The 21566-nt window shown below is 35.6% G+C and overlaps 1 long non-coding RNA gene across 2 annotated transcripts; it reads right to left on the reverse strand.

Moving 5' to 3' along the window:
• Nucleotides 1-299: 299 nt before the first annotated feature.
• On the reverse strand, nt 300-21253 carry LOC119629153 (uncharacterized). 2 transcript variants are annotated; one of them, XR_005245232.2, is made up of 3 exons: nt 21096-21253; nt 935-998; nt 300-586 (listed from the first exon to the last, which is right to left on the reverse strand). It is a non-coding gene; the product is annotated as an uncharacterized LOC119629153 (long non-coding RNA). The 2 variants fall into 2 exon arrangements; XR_009974057.1 differs by lacking the exon at nt 21096-21253 and adding an exon at nt 16929-17113.
• Between the last annotated feature and the right edge of the window lie 313 nt (nt 21254-21566).

Here is a 21566-nt window from a genome sequence, read left to right on the forward strand (position 1 = left end):
TTTTCTAAGGAAATATGAACGTAATAATTGTTCACGATTGACTTCCACGGCGTAGGAATAGCATCTTGTAATAAAAATCAAATACGAAAAAATTTAACTTGCGTAATTCCTGGTCGTTTGACACCTTGTAAGTCCGTACGGGTAGGTATCGTTTACCGTAATGCATTTCGGTTTGAAGGGTGTGGCAGTTGCACTGAAATTTTAGAACCCATGTCTCAAAGTGGGTCTGGTAACCACTCAACTCCAGATTCACCGTGAGCTTGTCCACCCGTCTCAACAATAAAAAAGTAATACGAAGCTTCTTCTTACATTTATCAAATTTTATTTTGTAAATAAATACAACAGCGACGCGACCCCAACACGATATGGCATGATCAATTTTATGTAGAATCGTGGATATATATCCAAGGTAATAATAATAATAGAGTCCTAAGCAAAAATTTCAGTCGCCCGCTGAGCTCCCCGCCGCGCCCAAACTTGACCAGTTGGCATGATTGACAAGCCAAGTGGTCAATAGAGACTGACGGCAATACCGACCGGTCGATGGCTTGGCAAACAACAAACTTCAATAATATCCGTCAGATTTCTGTAATAAAAAAAAGATATTCACATTATGTATATCCAAAGATTTGGCCTTGGCAGGGGATTTCCCTTCTCAATTTAGACATTTAGAAATTCGGACTAATTTTAGAAGAATCTTCAGTACGTCATAACAAATAACTAAACATTCTATCTACAAATATATAGTTTATAAATTAAAAAGACCGGCTCAAATGGCAAACCCGAAAACATACACTTAAATTTATTTATACTGATAATCCTGCTCAAGTTAATATAGGGAAATTTAATAAAATAATTATACTGTCAACGGTCTTAGATATGTGTCTTCTTTATTTATTTATTGCTTAGTTAGACGAACTAGCTCACAGCTCACCTGGTGCTCAGTGGTCGCCGACGCCCATTGACATACTCTCAATAACGTAAATGTCGCCATCCACCTAAAGACACATTCTAAACCATAATCTATTTTTTTAATTAAATATAAAATATTATAAAATAATACTGAAAATAATTACGATTTTAATAGTAATAACAATTAAATCAATATCAATAAATCAATTTAATAATGCTAAGTAATAAATTAATTTCATATTCATCAGATTAGGCCTTTATTATTTTCATTATGTAATATTGATAATCGGGGGCAATTTAGTTAATCAAAGATGACTTCGATCCGCAATCGTTTGATATCATGGGGGTCTCCGCTCTCGCAAGTGTCTTGCGGGAGGTATCTGGCGCGCTCGTTGCTCGGGAAACCATGAGCCGAATCGCTTGTGGGGCGATAGCGCGACGCTACCGAGATAGTAATATCGGTCGAGCCACTATAACCGAGGGCGCATAACTAGTTATATTTCAACAATGCCGAAAGGAGGATTTAGAGAGAGCTGTTGTCATAAATAAAAGCAAATTTAAGTTTTCATGATAGATTTTTATGAATTGAAAGCCTTTGGACTGGTGTATATGTATGCCCACATTAAATGGTACACGTCGGTGCTTTTAGGTACCTCAAGCAGCGGTCATCGTTCTCGTCGAACCCGTCGCTTGCGACGAAGGGCTCGACGAGTAAATTAACCCGGAATAAAACCGGATTTTCTTATTGAATCACGTTTCCGATCCCGTGGTAAATTTCGCGAAGCACTGTTCTTGCTATGGTTAGTGTTAACAGCGTCGTCAGGTTTGAGCCCTCTGAGCTCACCTACTTGTTACGTTGACATAGGCTTAGGTAGAAAAAAAATCAAACGTCTACACAAAACGAGGAAGCGTTTTCTTTTAACTGTCGTTTTGGCTAAGCTTCTGTATGTTGTAGCTAAAAGATATGGATTGATATATTATAGATATTCAGTTTCCGTGGCTCCATTCATAACGCTCAGCTCCTTGAAATAGGATTCACATGAAATTAAACCCAGACACATGATATCCCATCTAGATTCGGCTACAAAACGATTGCACCTAACCCTAATCTGAATTTTGGAAACAGTTTCAGGCAGTTCTCAAGTAGTACTATCTAAGAGTCTGACGTAATTTAAGTCACTAAAGATCGGCAACACTAGCCAAATATTAATGATAAGCTGCAGCCAGATACTTTGAAAGTGATAAGATTATCACCTTCAAAGTATGTAGTAGCAGAAACGATTCACTTACGCTAACAAATAATCCAATAATCAATACCACTTTTTGAAAGCTTTTTCCGGAATTGAATTCAGTTCTCGCTACGAATTCTCTTTTATTTCTTGTACCGAATGAAAACGGGTGTCACGAAGTGGTAATTTGAGTTTAGGAAAAATAAAAAAGTCCGCTGGAGTCATAACTGGTGAATAAGGGGGTATCTCGGTGGTATTTTTGAGTTTTTGATCAAATATTCGTTCGCAATGATGACTTTGTGCGAAGCTGTATTTAGTGTTGCATGATGCAATAAATATCTTTCCACAAATCTGGTCCTTTTCGTCGAATTTGTTTTCTTAAACTCAAATAATATTCTATGTTTACCGTTTGACCTTTCGGCAAGAATTCTGAGTGCACAACACTGCGAAGTCAAAGAGAACAAACAGTCAACATGAACTTTGAACTATACTGTAACAATGCTTTTCATGAATGTTAGGTCGGAATTGACCCTTTCTGGCATGTCCTCAGCGACTCTTATGGGATTGAGTTTTTGGAGAAAATTCAGGTCTTTTGACTCTTATGGTATTGAGTTTTTGGAGAAAATTCAGGTCTTTTGACTCTTATGGTATTGAGTTTTTGGAGAAAATTCAGGTCTTTTGAGAATAGCAGAGCGGCACCGTGTTTTATAACTAACTGGTAATTTAAAATGAAAGGGATCGATTTGTGAGACAAAGAAAGGCGGCCATCTCGCTCAAACTTGAATGAGAATTTTCAGTAACCATTTCTTTCACTTTTGCGATGTTAACTTCAGTTGCAGAAGTTGATGGCCGGATACCAGAACGAGATAAATCTTCGATCTCATCTCGACCGCTTTTGAATGCTTTTTACTACTCGTAAGCACGTGTTTTTAATAAAGTCAATTTATCGTAAGCTTTTTATAATAAATATATTCAGTAACTGCGAACACGAAATTTCATTGACGATGCAAAATATGTTCTTTGTTCAATATTTTTGTCCATTATAAAATTCGCAACACACACTAGATATAGTATGACTTAAACAGCACTGTGTTCAATACAAGTAACAGTGATATCAAACTCCGCGTCAAAATGGAAAACAGTAGCGCAAAATAAACAAAAAAAATAAATTAAAATGAACTTTGGAGTAATAAATAAATCATTCATTCTCGATACTTTTTTGGCTGAATGTAGGTATGGATATGGAAGATATATTAAAAAAATGTTACGAAACAATAATTCACTTGTAATTACTCAATTGCAAGCGATCCCCTTTTTAAACGTTAATTTTTGCAATATAGCGTATTTATCAGTTGGTTTATCGAGCTAATACAAAGAGCACGGGCCTCGACAAGTGGGTTCCCATACCATCGTTGTGGTTCACCGGAACACGTTGGCATAGACTAAGTAGTATGTATAGAGTCACCAAAATCATTATATTTATATTATTATATATTTATTTTTATTGCCCGAGCAGGCAGTGAAACACACGGTCACGGCACATGGACGTCACTAACGCCAGGGGCAGAGCCAAGCCGCTGCCTACCGCTTAATACTCTCCACAGACCTCGTTTGAAGAAGGACATGTCATAGCGCTCAGGAAACACCGTGGAGGGGAGCTCCAATGCCGGATGGTGCGTGGCAAAATTGATCTCTGGAAACACACAGTGGATGTAAGCAGTGGCTCCGGGTAGTATGGATGAACTCTACTCCGGTGGTAGGCTGTGCGATGGTAAAAACGAGATGATGGTATCATCATAAACAATTTCTCAGAGCACTCCCCAAGGAGCATACGGTTCAAAATAGCAGACCAAGAGGTTCCAAGCGATCTCTGAAAATGGGATTATCGACAATCCGAAAGGCCTTTTATTTAATAATAAATAAATAAATAATAAGTATTGACACATTTTCTTCACACTTTTATTATGTCTATCAACTTCAACTAACAGATAAACCGTTTAATTTGGATTGGAATTTCCTTAATGTGAGTAATTATGCTAATGATATGCGTAAAGGTCCTTAATCGTGAATATATACAAAATATAATGATGTTCCCAGGCGCCTTTCATTTTTTTATGCTTCCAAATATATATTACTTTAAAACCGGGGCTCCCAAATACCAGCTTCTTCCATTTGACTCCATACAGAGGAGGGCCGTTCGGATTGTCGATAATCCCATTCTCACGGATCGTTTGGAGCCTCTGGGTCTGCGGAGGGACTTCGGTTCCCTCTGCATTTTGTACCGTATGTTCCATGGGGAGTGCTCTGAGGAATTGTTCGAGATGATACCGGCATCTCGTTTTTACCATCGCACCGCCCGCCACCGGAGTAGAGTTCATCCATACTACCTGGAGCCACTGCGGTCATCCACAGTGCGTTTCCAGAGGTCTTTTTTGCCACGTACCATCCGGCTATGGAATGAGCTCCCCTCCACGGTGTTTCCCGAGCGCTATGACATGTCCTTCTTCAAACGAGGCTTGTGGAGAGTATTAAACGGTAGGCAGCGGCTTGGCTCTGCCCCTGGCATTGCTGAAGTCCATGGGCGACGGTAACCACTCACCATCAGGTGGGCCGTATGCTCGTCTGCCTACAAGGGCAATAAAAAAAAAAAAAAAAAAAAAAAAAAAAAATTTAATAAAAGCGATACAAGATAAATAACCGACTCAGATTTAGATTCTACTGTTTTTGATACATTGAGATGAGCTTGAGCGAGTATTTATTATTTATTTCATTTAAAATGACTTATAAATAATAGATATGTGAATATTAAAATAAAGTATCTACAGCATTACTTTTTGGGCAATACACGGGTACGAGCTTTTGTATTATTATTTATTATTACCTGTATATATATTATTACCTGTTTAAATTAGTTACTATTATGCATATAGTGTATTATTAACATTCTATTGCTTAGTGAAATGGCGATGTACTTAAGAAAGTCTGTATTGGCTATTGAATGTTTTCGTTTTTTTTTACAAAGAGTAATACAAACAACATATAAAAACTAGAGGGAAATAATTACAAAAATACTATTACATATTTACCGGTAACTTTTTGTTAATTAAAATGCTCAACTTGTGATACTTTATAAAACATTAAAGCGTATCAAAACTCTACTAACAAAATTAACATGGCGTGAAAAACGAATTTCTAAATCGTGCGTAATAAATATTCTTCAAAAACGATTTCATTAAGTCGCCACGTTGTCCCTTTCCTTTCTTTGTATTTATAGCTCAGGATTCTATATGAGTTACACTTTTGAACCCAAAATGCATCACTCTCTCAAAGCGAAAAAGCCGGTGAATCCCAAAAAGATGACTTTAGAAAAGTCGCGAAAATTCCATTTCTCTGTGCGTTTTGAATGGCATGCTTTCGGTTACATGCAATTGCATAATACTGTTAAAAATCAGGGGACGAGATAACGGTTTTTTTTTGTGATAACGTAATTTAAATTTCTGATTATTTACAACTTCAGTGAGAAAAGACGTTTAATAGGCCTCGTCCGTTTGTTCCTTGTTTCTTTGCAGATACCATAACTTCAATTCGATTTAGTGTCGGAAACATATAGATTTGTATCTAAGATATCCTATTAAAACATAATACCGGATGTGAACGTCTCACTAGCCCTTCTATGGCTGTTTATACGCCTGCAGTGCATCTCACTCTCATTAACATTTAAATAAAAGTTCCAATGTTCGGCTAAACACAAAAAAAATACCTATTCTTTTTAAAAATAGATACAAACTCAGTGTCGTATCTACGATGTTTAGTCTATACAGGTAGCCCCTGTACTCGCGTGTCCGTGGGAACTTACACGCGAATAATCGCACGGACTGAACACTTGTCTCTTGTTTAGGGCTTTAGTTCTATCTTTTTTGTGTTAGTAACATTTATGGTAAACAAAACGATTAATTATCATATACGCGATCATGACTTTCCAAATTTTATGTTACATTTATTAAAATTTGTTTAAATGTACCGTTGATTTTTAGTATTCGATTTTTTTAAATGAAGGTAGACAAGTTTATGCGGTGGTAGGTACCACCACCCTATTCCACATCCACCCATTCACCCACCCCCTGCAGTGAAGCAGTAACGCCTGAACAGATTCCTAAATACCTTGTATGAATATACATAAATACATGTTTAAACATACACACATACGCTCAATTCGCTCGCTAATTGATTGTTATAATCATTATAAATTTAACGACCTGCGTGTGTGAATTAAAAATATCAAAAAAGATAATATAAAATTTAAATTTAAGTATGTTATATATAAATTAATAAAACCTGTCAGATCGGGAAACCCCATGAACGAATTTCCTTATTTCACGACAAATACGCATTAGTTTTGTTTACCAAAAATCGATTGTTGAACAATTCTCGTAAATCGTACTTTGCTTTCGATTCTTCCATCTCTGCTTATCTTTTTATATGATTACCTATCCATATATTTTATTTCAAATTCGATTGTTAATTTAAATAGTACTGATTTCTGATCTCCTTTCGAATTTTAAATTTCATTTCAAATTTAGCGTAATTGTTTTTAAGAGCATTATTTAAAAATATAAATTGACAGTAAATAACTTTTAAATTTTGATTTATTTCAATGAAGGGCAGACGGACATACTGTCCATCTGGTGATAAGTAACTGGTCATCCTTGCCCATGGACATCAACAAATGCCTAGGATACAACAGGGCCACCACCTACTACTTTTGAATAAGAGTATTATAACACTAAATTATGTAATATCTATACTAATATTATAAAGAGGAAAGATTTGTTTGTTTGTTTGTTTCGAAAAGGCTCCGAAACTACTGGACCGATTTGAAAAATTCTTTTTCCATTAGAAGCCGACATTGTCCCTGATGAACATAGGCTACTTTTTTTAATTTATTTTTTTATTTTTTTTTGTTTTGTTTCATGTGTGTTTTAATGTTTCCGAAGCGAAGCGAGGGCGGGTCGCTAGTAATAATATATAGTTTATAATTTATGACACTAAATTGCATCCATTTTCAAATTCCGTCATCAACCGGTCTATTATAAGATTAATGTTTATTGTAAATATTCTTTTTGACTAAAAATTGCACCTTTGCTTTAAGAAATTTCAATCCTAAGAACCTTATGTGTAAATTCTTTATAAAAAAAATGTAGCGGTAATTACTATGGAGAACAGCTGTCAAGGTTTTAATAAGCGAAGGATTTCACGTGAGCACGACTGCTCTGCCAGGAGTAACCGACTATGATGAATTACATTTTAAATTGACCAGCTAATTACGTCCGTAATACATTTCCAAACTGGAATTATATTTTGACTACAAATTTTGAAGAATAAATAAACGTTTCAAATTCAATAGTCCGAAACTAGATTTTGATTCCTCCTGTGTTAAGGTTGCTAGTAACGCATAGTAGAGAAGAAACCTAGAGGTCTAATAGATATGGCGTTCATAAAAGAAACTACTTCCGACCTGGAACCGAAGAGAAACCGCTTGGTACAGTTAACATAGTAGCTCAGTTTTACGACATATCTATAAAACTGATCTTCATGTTTAAAAAAAACCTTTTTAATTAGTATTAAAAAGAGAAATGGATTCCCCGAAATAGTGTTTTGAAATTTTAGGGTTGGCAACCCTACTCGCGGCACTGGTTTAATAAGTTAGACTCATTCATGTTGATTAAATTTGACACATTTAATAATGTTTCAAAGGGGTACAGAAGCGATTTGAATTTAATTTAGACATAGATGTAAGTGTGTATTGTTGCTAAAATTATGATATTATTAAAATATCAGGGAATCTTATCCGGTGAATTTGTCCGACTATTATATTACTGTAGTGATTTAAAATTTAAGAAGGTGACCAGTACTGTAAATATGATTAGCACTGAAAATGCCAATTATTAAGCACATTAAATACTTATCAGACGAAATAATAAAGAGTGCAATGCTATCGTGATATGGGCATGTTATACAAAGAGATTATGATCATTTAGCCAATATTCAACCCTGGATATGAAAGTAGACGGTAATATGAGGAGGGAGCATCCTAAAAAAACTTGGATGAATTGTGTGAAAGAGGTTAAGTGAGGGTAGAGTGCGAGTGCAGTAACGACGCATGATATGGAAAAAGAGAACATGCCACGCCGACCCCACATAATGGGGGATAAGGGATAGGAAGAAAAAGAAGAATGAAGAAAGCTTTCAATTTATTTTGTACTTGCCTTATGAACTTTTTTTTATTGCTTAGATGGATGGACGAGCTCACAGCCCACCTGGTGTTAAGTTGTTACTGGAGCCCATAGACATCTACAACGTAAATGCGCCACCCAACTTGAGATATGAGTTCTAAGGTCTCAGTATAGTTACAACGGCTGTCCCATCCTTCAAACCAAAACGCATTACTGCTTCACGGCTGAAATAGGCGGGGTGTTGGTACCTACCCGTGCTGACTAACAAGAGGTCCTACCACCAGTTTAACTTAATATATATGTATTAGCGATAATAATGTCTTTTACATACCTTTTATTATCATATTAGATAATAACGCCTTCAAATCGTCGCCTCACGGCAAGAATGTCAGTATCTCTTAAATAATCATAACAAACCACGTAAATTATAATTATTTACATTCGTAGAATTAATTTATTTTATTTATATTCAAAAAGGTATATGATGGTATGATGCATATATAAAATATGTAGATGGGAATAGTGCATACCAAAAATATAAAAACAAAAATTGAAATAGTTATCTGCTAATCAGTGAAGATATGAAGGCTCGCAATAAAACTGATAATAGCACCTGCACAAATACAAAGCGGCCCCAACGCAAATATAGTCTTGACGTATGTGTGTGTGTAACAATGACTTGGACTGGCGCACTGTACTTGTAAACAGAAAGTACTTGCGTCCTGCACGTATTTAGCTATGCTATGCGATGCTCTTACACACTTGATAACAACGCTTAAAATCTATGGGACTAAGGAAAAAATGTGGGACAAATTCATTGATATTATTATATTTTCACAGGACTTCGCGCGACAAAAAAAAAATCAGACACGACAAATTTAAAATCTCGACGAGTACTTAGTCATCGGTAACCACAAATACTTTGAAGTATTTGAAATCTTGGTTATAATAAAATAAAAATGATAAATACGAGATAAAAATGTAAAAGTAGCTTTAGTTATATTAGCATAGCATTTTGTTGATAGTAAGTGATGCTGCGAGTAGATATAGGATGTGAAGCTAGCGTGAGGTGTTTTATTTATAGGATTACGATTACCTCGATTTATAAATTTGAGCTTTTTAGTCCACTTGGACTGTATAAACAGGACACTATGTGTTAAATGTAAATAGAATTAAGGCAATTGTTAATACTTCTCAAATTTTACCTAATAATATGTACACATATACATAAATTATTAATAAGGCATAGTCGAATACGGGTTTGAAAAAAGAAAGAGATAAAATAATTGTATTTAAATAAATAAACTGTCGTCGTGGCCTAAAGGATAAGACGTCCGATGCACTCGTATATAGCTATGCACTGGTGTTCGAATCCCGTTGGCGGGTACCAATTTTTCTAATGAAATACGTACTCAACAATTGTTCACGATTGACCTCCACGGTTAAGGAATAACATCGTGTAATAAAAATCAAACCCGCAAAATTATAATATGCGTAATTACTGGTGGTAGGGCCTCTTGTGAGGCCGTACGGGTAGGTATCACCACTCCGCCTGTTTCTGCCGTGAAGCAGTAATGCCTTACGGTTTGAAGGGTGCAGCAACCTTTGTAACTATTCTATCTTAGAACTTATATCTCAAGGTGGGTGGCGGCATTTTAATTGTGGATGTCTATGGGCTCCAGTAACCATTCAACACCAGGTGGTCTGTGAGCTCGTACACGGATCTAAGCAATAAAAAAAAATGCGTTGGAGATGGAATTGTAGTTCTCGTCTGCTTTTTCATATTATAGTTTAGTAAAGCATCGCTTCGATCGCTGTGCGACGACAATATAATAAAATCAATAAACGTACGTATTCAGTTCCCACCGATCCGTGTCCGACATTGTTTACATATCGAAACGTTATATATCTATTGGGATTGTTCGACTTTATTAGCATTTTGTGAGATTCAATGCTTTGTTTTTACCCAACCCCGATGAAAGATGGTTATGTTTTTAGGTGTATATTTTAATACTAAATTACCAGCACATTTGCATATTATTTGTTGTATTTTGGAGAAAAGTATGTGTATTTAAGAACGGAAAACTTTTCTCAGGGAAAATAAGCTGAGATTTTCTTTTTGTATTATGAAAGGATGCCAGGAAAGGGCGTCTATATTCAGACTGATCTTCAAACACTTTACTACAACTTACATAACAATCGTGTAAAAAAATCGAACATGAAAAGTCATAATTTGTGTAATTACAGGTGGCAGGACCTCTTGTGAGTCTGCACGGGTATGCACCACCACCCTGCCTATTTCTACCGTGAAACAGTAATGCGTTTCAGCTTGAAGGGTGGGGCAGCCGTTGTAACTATACTGAGATCTTAAAACTCATATCTCAAGGTGGGTGGCGGCATTGACGTTTTTTTTTGCTGAAATATATCACCTTACATTTGAGGAGCAAAAGCAGTGAAGTGCACGTGTTTGGAGCGTTTTTGCTGGCTGAAAATGTTTTCGGTAAGTGCTCATCGCTACCCGCGAATATTGGTTACGCCAGGGGCTCAACTATGTTCGTAGTCCCACTTCAATACTGGTCAGAAGTCTCGTTCGATGACAGAGATGAGATTTGTATTTTTTCAATTGGTTAATCAAAATTGAATCATACCCCTCAAAGTTTTACATGTCGCAGAGCGTCAAATAAAATGTTGTGCAATTTTGAGATCTACTTCCAGATTGAAAGGGTGCAAAAGTCATCCCAATTAGACAGCGCCGCAACAGTTCGATTTTAGTTTAAATACTTGATTTGATATGATTGATCTTTACATGTAACACTCGTTTTTCTTAGTACATATTTTGTTTGTAATTTTTTTAAAGTCAATTCATGTCTCTGTCTGGTTTCTGTTTTTGTTTGCAATAAAGAATGCTGTTCTCAGTGGCTATATCTCCTGTTGTGTATAAATAAAACAATTTCATAGTCATCTTTCGAATCATGATGTTTCATTGAAATTGACGAGTAACGTACGCCGAAGCCCGTTGCTCCGATTTAATAGATAAACAAAGCCGTTTGTAAAAATATTATTTTTCCCAAGCTACAGTATTTATTGAGCGAGGTACAACGACATCCCGCGAGCAATAAAATCGCCCGTCTGCAAACACGGGGCGCGCACACGAGCGACTTATCAATCGCCACGTTTGACGTTTAGTGGCGGACGCCGTCTGCAAAGGCTTAAGGACGCGTGCACATCGGCGCCGTGGGCGGCACGCGGCGCTTGTGAGGATATCACATTAGGGTCATAGGGGATTGACTTTTCTGGAAAAAAATGGTAATTAATATGAAATAATTTCTCTGGCTCTTTGTAATACATCTCAAATTGAAGATTGGAAATCATCATATTACTTTTAACTTTATCGATACATTTAAAAAATGTTTGTCTTCGAATTTTGCTAATTATGTACTTATTTTTATGGAACCAGCGCAGCATTAATATATTATAAATATTAAAATACTCTGAATGTATGCAAGGTAATGTATATGAAAACACTTTGTGTTTTAAAACGCAACATTCAGTATTCTTTCTGTAATAAAAATACCTTTGTTTTATTTCAAGCTAATAAATAGTTCAGAAACTAAATAAATATTAAGCATAATCAACAACGATTGTGCTTCTGTCTGTAATACTTTATTAATGAAAATAAACCTTAAAGTTCATTAGATATGAACTATTTTCCGCTGAAATGAAAACTTTTAATAAAAATTGTTACGATTGAGCCATAGTGTTGGCCGTAGCTATTATAGTTAAGTCAGTCTAAGCCAAAATGGTATGAAATAAGAATCCGTAATATTTCTACATTAAGTTTGAACTTTGAGTCCGAAGATAAAATTTTGATTGCAGTAATTTTTAGCTCGGGATATATATATTATCAAATTATTGACCACCACTCTAGCCAATAGATCGAAATTTTATGTTGCTTAACTGATTGAACACTTGCATTAGATAGTTACTGTAATGCATATACAAACGTAAATTTACAACGTGAATCTAAAGTCGCCTCCCAAACTGGATAGAACAGACAGAAATAAGAACAAACATGATAGACGTTGTTAAAATGGTGTCAATATTTTTTAATATTTCAAGAGTAGGTACTTTCAAGTTGTCGTGCCTGGCAACTTGGGGAACCACTTTAGGTTACGCAAACCGTGAGATAGGCTACATAGGTACTCTTATATTAACAAAAAACAAAGTCATATCAAGAAAACTTTTAGAATGCATTGCTGAGTATAGATAGCTGTAGGTTTGGCAATATGCTCCGTTCATGGTAAGTTTCGTATTTCGCGGGCTTGCAAATATTTACACCTGTGAAATACATTAACTATATATGTATATTTACGTGTCAATATTAAAGCTGAGATTTGGTCAGTCATAATATAAGAAGTGTCGTTTAGTTTAGCTTACGCTGACGAGCAAGTATTGCCAATCGTGAGCACGCGTGTATCCTGTTTGTATCCTAATAAGAGGGCGAGGCCGATCCTGTAGTAGATTCTGCGAAGTACTACTCTTGCTGGGGCCTGTGTTGGTAAGCTCTTTCTGGTTGAGCCCCGTGAGCTCACCTACCTACCAGAACGTACCTAAAATAGTGCTAGAGCTAAACGAACTACAAACGAATAAGAAAAAAATATACATAATAAAAATATCCTTAGCTAACTTGTATTGTTGAAATCCCGTAGATAAGAAATATCAGGGGCACAGCAAAGTTGCTGCCTACCGTTAAGGACTCCGCGACAAGCCTCGTATAAACAAAAATATGATACAGGGCTCTAGAAATACCAAGGAGGGAAAAAATCTCTGGAAACGCACTGTCTATGAACGCAGCAGTTCTGGGTAGTACGAATGAACACTACTCCGAGTTACTATAATATTTTCGCTTTATTATATTCCCACGTCCGACACTAACTTGTTACACACACACAAGCCATCCATAAATTCAAAATGATCGGTATAATGTCTCATTGACATTAAAACCTTAATACCATTGGTATTTAATTTGACGCGTGCATGCACCCTAAACGTGTTTATTAATATTTACCACTAATGCGATGTGTCTGTGCGCTATTGTACGAAGGATTTTTCCGCTCATAATTTCATATGGCACCTATTGGCAAGTGTTTAATTTTTTTAAGACATAATTTAAATGTAGGTTCAACCTCGCAGCAAACATAGTGCTTAGAAATTTTTTCGTTCTTTGTCCTAACGTTTATACTAGGTTTTTCCGGTTAATTAATTAATTATTAAATAAGGTTAATTTGAAGTCGTCGTGACCTAAAGGATAAGACGTCCGGTGCATTCGTATGTAGCGATGCACCGGTGTTCGAATCCCGCAGGCGGGTACCAATTTTTCTAATGAAATACGTACTCAACAAATGTTCACAATTGACTTCCACGGTGAGGGAATAACATCGTGTAATAAAAAAACCAAACCCGCAAAATTCTAATTTGCGTAATCACTGGTGGTAGGACCTCTAGGGAGTCCGCACGGGTAGGTACCTCCACCCCGCCTAATTCCGCCGTGAAGCAGTAATGCGTTTCGGTTCGAAGGGTGGGGTAGCCGTTGTAACTATACTGAGACCTTAGAACTTGTATCTCGAGGTGGGTGGCGCATTTACGTTGTAGATGTCTATGGGCTCCAGTAACCACTTAACACTAGGTGAGCTGTGAGCTCGTCCATCCATATAAGCAATAAAAAAAAAGAAAAATTATTCACAGAACCGAAAATAAAATACCTTTTATTGGTATAAAGTTTGCTTTTGTGATACTCATAGTAATGATACTCATTTTAATTTTTTTTTATCAATTTTAATACTTTAAAAAAAACCGCCCTATGAGAGTGGGGTGTTTACGTTTACACAGTGCCACTAATTGGCACTCGAGTCATAAACAGCGATCAGGTGTTTTGTTCAAGCCCAGAAAAACTTAAAATGTCACGAAAGTGTAAATACGATGCTGATGCATTTTGTTTCATATTATTATGTGGTCAATTTATTAAAGTTCAAAAGCAAACTGTTTCATGCCATGTATTTTTTTCCGTCTAATTACGATCTAAAAATCGAAATTTTATGTTTTGCAATCAAAGTCAAATTTGGTGTTGACCCGTGTTATGAACGCCTTATCGTTAAATAGCTGTTAAATATGTATCTTCAATGTTGTCAAAATTATTCAATTGTTATAATTAAAATTTCTTAAAAAAACCCTAGATGTTGTTACAGACGGATAGCTAGACGACCCAGACAATCGATACGCGAAAGCGATAAGTCGACGTAATGTCTTCTACGGGGAATCTCTACGATAATAGCGGAACTAAGCTTTACCGTTCCTCGACTGAAATGAGCCCTAAGCCTCTCTTTATGTTGATAGTGGTTCTTGGTATAAAACTGACTTTGCTTAGCAAACTTATTTCTTTTAGCCAGACTAAAGTATTGCATAGCATTCTACAAAACACTGTCCATTGATGGCGCGGTTTAGTGGAGCTAATTTTTTTATCTATCTGCCTTAAAGTATTACGAGTATTCGTTAATATTTTTCATTACAATTTGAATTAGTTAATGTGGCTTCTCATTACTTTCGAATAATATCTTCTTCATATTCTTCTCTAATTAAGAATGATTCTCTCTCTAATTAAATAATCAAATAGATCATTTAACAATATTTTATAAGTTCCTACGGGCACCATTTTAACCTGAACTATAAAATAATCTAAACAAAAAAACAAAACGTAATGTTTGCTTATTAATGCATGCGTAATGCAAAAATGTGCAGGCTTACAAGACATTTTACCACCAGGAATTGCGCAAATTATATTTTTGCGAGTTTAATTTATTGGAACGAAGTTCCTTACGGCAGGCTTGGAGGGGATAGGGATTTTGCTGCACGACCGAACTGAAAAAAATGTGATAGTAAAACCGTAAGAAAAAATCCGTGGAAAAAAGTGCGTGGAATAAAACCGTTAAATGAGACGTGCGCAGGCGCGACAGTCGCATACACAAGCGAGTAGTGTATAATACCTTTCTCTTTCTCCCTCTTTCTTTTGGTTCTCTCATCCATTCTCTTTCTATTTTGTAATTATTTTTATTTCTATTTTTCTATTTCTATGTAATTTTATGTTGTCAAACAAAAATAAAGAGACATATTTTGTTATTTTAGTTGATAATTTGAATTACGATGTTTTTTTATTTTAAGTAATTTATTATTTCCTAGAATACTGAATTTCCTAAATACTTTCTTATACTTAAATAAAAACTAATCAGCAAAATTTAAGAGAAAAATCAAGAAAACCTACATAAAATTGAGCACGATTTTTTTTGCAATTTGTGTCGATTCTACATTAGCCGAAGGAACTTCGTTCCTACCTGGTGTCCCACGACACCACATAATTTTTTTATATTTATAGAAGTCATTCGTTAAGAAGTATTAAGTCACTAGAAAAATAGATACTTATCTGCGGGATTTCAACAATACAAGTTAACTAAGGGTATTTTTATTATATATATTTTTTCCTTATTCGTTTGTAGTTCGTTTAGCTCTAACACTAATTTAGGTACGTTCTGGTAGGTAGGTGAGCTCACGGGGCTCAACCTGAAAGAGTTTACTAACACAGGCTCCGAGCAAAAGTAGTGCTTCGCAGAATCTACTACAGGATCGGCATCGCCCTTTAATTAGGATACAATCAGGATATACGCGTGATCATGATTGGCAATACTTGCACGTCAGCGTAAGCTAAAGTAAATGACACTTCTTATATTATGACTGACCAAATCTCGGCTTTAACATTGATACGTAAATATACATATATACCTAGTTAATATATTTCAGAGGTGGGAATATTTGTAAACCCGCGAAATACGAAACTTACCATTAACGGAGCATATTGCCAAACCTACAGCTATCTATACTCAGCAGCGCATTCTAAAAGTTTCCTTGATATGCCGAAGCACGTACATATTATGGTTTTTCATAAAGTCTTACTTTTTAATACGCTTTTATTAGCTTCATACGTATTATTAGTATCGGAATCGGAATTGAAATTACGGAATCTTTGAATATGATTTTAACCCCCTTCAAAACGTGGGATTAACTCGAAATTTGGCATACATATCAAGGACCGATGACAACTAAATATTTTAAACAGTTTGATCCGTTATCCTTACTATGTAATCAAGATTTGCGATTTTTTGTTTTCCTGAGACCCGGAGTGTGCGTCAAGACCAAGACGGAAAAAAAATATGAAAATCAACTAAAAAATCAATAAGAAATAATAGTTAGAAAAAACTAAAAAAATACGTCTTTATAGAAAATCCAACTAAAATAAAAAATAGAAAATAAATTTTAATATATTTGAATTAAAAATAGTATAAGAAAAAATGATTTTATTGTAAAAAAAAGCGTGGGGTGCATGGTATCAATAGTTATATTTTATGAACAGATATGAGTAGAAAGGTTATTTTGATAATATCATTTCTATAAAAGCGTATTTTTTTTGTTTTTTCAAAGTGATATTTATTTTTCATAAAGCATTTACCTTAAGAGACGGTTATTAAGCCGGCTACTATGTTAATTAATAAAAGCGTCCAGGTTGGAATTTATACTCCACACAGCAACGGTTCAAATCGATCCTAGTCCGGTACTCGGCAACGCAGTCATGTTTACTTTAGTTCAGGTCATCTCGGTAATATGTACTGATTTAATAGTGTCTTGTAAATTAGGTGATTTACTTTATGATTTGTAAAAAGTAAGCCATGAGTTTCTTCCTAGTGGTGAAACTGCATCACTAAACAGCAGTGAAATCATTAGGATTTAAAGACGCCAGTGAAGAAAGTCTACAATTACAGCATTTTGATATTGAAATAAAGAACATGTCTCCAAATATAGAAAAAACATAATTAAACGTAAATAAAATTTAAAATAAATTTTTAGTTTTATCTCTCTTCTGGTCTTCATCGTTCCCTCACTGCTTAGGATTGCGATTACATGTGACTTTCCTCCATAGTGTTAGTTTTTATATACATACATATATACCGCCGAACTGTATATGTGCTTAACACAAATTCACAAATGACTTTCACGATGAAGGAATAGCATTGTGTATAATAATAAGAATCAAACCAGCAAAATATATAAGTAGTGTACCCGCACGGGTAGGAACTGCAACCCGGCCCATTTTTGCGGCAAAGCAGCATTCCAGATAAAAGGTTAGAGCAGCCATTATATTATAGATTTTCTACAGCATCCTTGATTAACTGGTAGAGAATGCCCACTGTGCTCTTAAGCATTTATGCTTCGAACATACGTGTTAAAGTGGACTATAGACATCTACAACGTAAATGCGCCATCCACCCCGAGACCTAAGTTCTAAGGTCTCAGCACAGTTACAATGACTGCCCCACCCTTCAAATCGAAACGCATTACTGCTTCACGGCAGAAATAGGCAGGGTGGTGGTACCTACCCGTGCGGACTCACAAGAGGTCCTACCACCAGTAAATGGATGGCGGAATCAATGTTTTTGATAAATATTAGTAACCTCTGGTAACAACTTAGCACCAGATGGATAGAAAGCTCGTAGAGACATCTAAGCAATAAAAAAATGAGAATCTACATGACGAACACTATTACTGAAATATTTGACAACAGATATAAAATTTAAAAACTCACGAAAACTAAAATCGTAGTGTGAACTCGTTGAATAAAATATTAAAAAATAATAATAAATTGCTACATTAATAAAGACAAACTGAACAAGTTAAGTAATCATGTCGCTACAGTCGTCGAATAGTCGCCTCGCCAGAAGTGGCATTTATAAGCTGGAAGTCCGGCGAAGTGGACAGGATTAACATTTTATATTAATTCTCGCAAATTAATCTCAACCGAGAGACCTTTTATTAAAACGATGCAAATGAGCCGAGAGATGCATTTTAATTTCTCGAATTATCATCGTTTTTATGATTTTAGTTCGTTCTCGAACACTTCATTGGATGATTTTCAAGATTATTCGATAGCATTTTTTTCGTCGGAATTGAGGATTTTCGTATTGTGAATTTCTCGTTCGACGAATCTCGTATAGACCCTCTAGGCTACTAGAATAGGTAGCAATGGAAATTGTGAATATATTATATATGTAGCTCAGTAAAATTCATCATTATATTAAGCAAAAGCTATACTGGATTAAAGCTAGTATTACCATATTGTGAATTCGTATGACTCCTATTAATAAAGGTTACGAGAGATTGATATCAGCCATTACTGTTTTCCGCAGACTCATTTCTACAACTGCACGCATAAGTACAAATGTGGCATGCTTTTTGATAATCGTCGCATGTCGGTGCTCAGACTTCATGATGCTACTAACGACTAACTTGGTTCAGAATTGTAAGTTAATCTATTATGTCTATTTCTAAGTCTTAGGACACAGCCTCGGTGGCGCAGTAGTCACTGTAGTAGTCTGACTGTTAGACCGGGGGTCGTGGGTTCGATTCCAACATCCAGCAAACATTAGTATGTCTAAACTATTCTTTGTTCGGGTGTTTAATGTTTATTTAAACGTGTATCCTGGTTTCCACAGTATACATGGAATCCTATCTTGGATTAGATAGATAGTCGCGTGTGATTTATAGTGTAAGAAAATAGCCATTATAAAAAGTCAATCGTCTGTGACCTCGAAAACTCTAAAGTAATCGAAGCATCAGAAGCAATAGTGAATTTAAAACAAAACACGAAATTAAACCGTAATTGTCAATCTATGTCTACGAATTGCGAAAATAGAAGTAAAGCTCTTAAATGTGTTTTTGACAGAAGATGAATAAACCATAGAACTAGTCTAGCCTGTGATACCAAGGTAAGGTGGTCAGGGTCACAACCCTCCAGAGCACGTGGCATAGCATTGGTGTGATTGTTCGTAATTACACCTGTAAGTGGATCAGTAGCTTAACAAGTATGACAAAAGTCGTGCGTCGGTCGTAGTGTCATGTTGAAAATGATCCGTTGCCAGATGCGGGCAATCGGATTATAGGATACGTTTAGCACAGAGGGTGTGCAGACAACGCGCTATCTAACGGAACACGCTTTAATTAAATAATCTTTTATATAAACTTTACCTAGACATTATATGGAATAAATGTTATTGCAATTCACAAGTAACATCTGAAGGCGAAAGTGTTTTTAGAACTCACTCTTTCTTTCGTCTTATTCTTATTTTCCCAGTAAAACATCAATATCACAAGCATAATATATAAGATACTTTATACAATATAGAAGCATACTTTATAAGAGCTGCTAACAATCTCAATGATCTAGTTGACTGCCCTGAACTGGATCTTTTCAACACTTTTACTAACAGTATTAAGAGAACATTAATCAGTCGATGGTTGAATGCAAATTTTTGATTGATTATTTTCTATTTACTACGTTTTTTAAATTCTTTTTGTTTTTCGTTTTGTGTTCAGTATTTATTTCTAAGTGGTGCGATGCGGTTTGTCGGAAAAAGTGGAAGCGGGCTGGCCACATATGCCGTCGCACTGACAATCGGTGGGGCACAAAATTACTGGAGTGGAGACCTCGTACTGGACGTGGTAACGTGGGCAGACAGCCAACAAAGTGGACCGATAACCTGGTCAAAGTGTTTGGTAGAGACTGGATGAGAAAAGCAAGAGACTGAAGAGAATGGGACGCATTCGAAGAGATCTGCACTCAGCATTGAGTGGACACGGGTTGTAGAAGAGAAGAGAGAGAGATGCGACGTCACAAGCGTTTACTAATTTAAATCCGGAGACGTTTAAATGGTGCTTAGTTGTAAGGTTAGTCTTTATATAGTTTATATTCACTGTTTGTCTTAAAAAAAATTGTCTATTAATATTTTTGTTTTATTTTCATGATTACGGAACCATACTTTTTACTCATAGTTATTATATCCTATCCTAAAAAGACCGCACATGTCGTCTATAATATTATACAATCTATTAAAATTATATATCTTTAATTGGGCAGCCGTTGTAACTATACTGAGACCTTAGAACTCATATCTCAAGGTGGCTGGTGCATTTACATTGTAGATGTCTATGGGCTCCAATAACAGCTTAACACCAGGTGGGCTGTGATCTTATCCATCTCATCCATCCAAGCAGTAAAAAAAAAAATTGATAATGTTGATATCACGAATATTCTGGACTTAAGTGCACTTAATGTTTAAAAGCGTATTTCTTTAATTGATAAAACATTTTTTTTTTTTCTCGTAGGTATATATAACACTTTAGAAAATTATCGGTGATAAAGATGCCACTATAAACCCCTGCACAGTTTTAAAGCCGCTTTATACTGTTTTCATAAGGTCTGCGACTCTTGAAGAGTGTCAAGCAACTTTATTAGAATTGTTACAACGCTTCATTGAGATCACGACTAGTTTGCTCGCAAAGTATCTATTATTTATCTTATTTGCATCTGGCCTTGTTAAAAGTAAGATACGTTGACCTCATATCTCCTGTTTATATGGTTACAAGAGAAAATAACTTGAAGAGATTTTAACTGAGAAACTGAAAAACATTTCGAAGAACTAGAGAAAGCAGCGCCCGGTACTGTTCATGCCAAGCTAAATAAGAATAAATAAATAAAAAATTACAAGCGGCAGGAATATTTCGACGACGCAGTGAAGTTAGGAAAACACAGTCTGAATCGGAGAATACAAAACTCATGACTCACCGTAATGTTTTCCGAATCCTTATCCTCTCCAGCGGTAGGATTTCCCAATGATTTTCCAGCAACGAACAGGAGGCGAAGACTTCACAATGTTAATTGAAATTTTAATATTTTTAGTTATGTTTACCATAGTTGAAATGCGTGTTGCACGTAAGAAGCGGGAAAACAAAATGGAGCGTGTGTGAGTTCCAAGTTTAAAATTGTTCTTTAGTGATCCATTTTTGTCATTATTACGTCATCAAGGAGGATTCATTGGATCCCAAAGAGGCGAAAACACAAGCGTGTAAACTCTAAATTCATAACTGTGTTGAAGATAAGAAGGCGCTCATCCACTGTTCTTTTAAGGTTTTTTTTTCTTAACAAACCACCTTATGTTAAATAAATTAGGAAAAGTTTACATACTTCTGTCATTTTGCTTCATTCCTTTTTTGTCGTTTACGGTTTGTTTACCGTTTATTTATATTTTTTGTTTAT

The sequence above is a fragment of the Bombyx mori genome, chromosome 1 (assembly GCF_030269925.1).
Source record: "Bombyx mori chromosome 1, ASM3026992v2".
Lineage (NCBI taxonomy): Eukaryota > Metazoa > Arthropoda > Insecta > Lepidoptera > Bombycidae > Bombyx > Bombyx mori.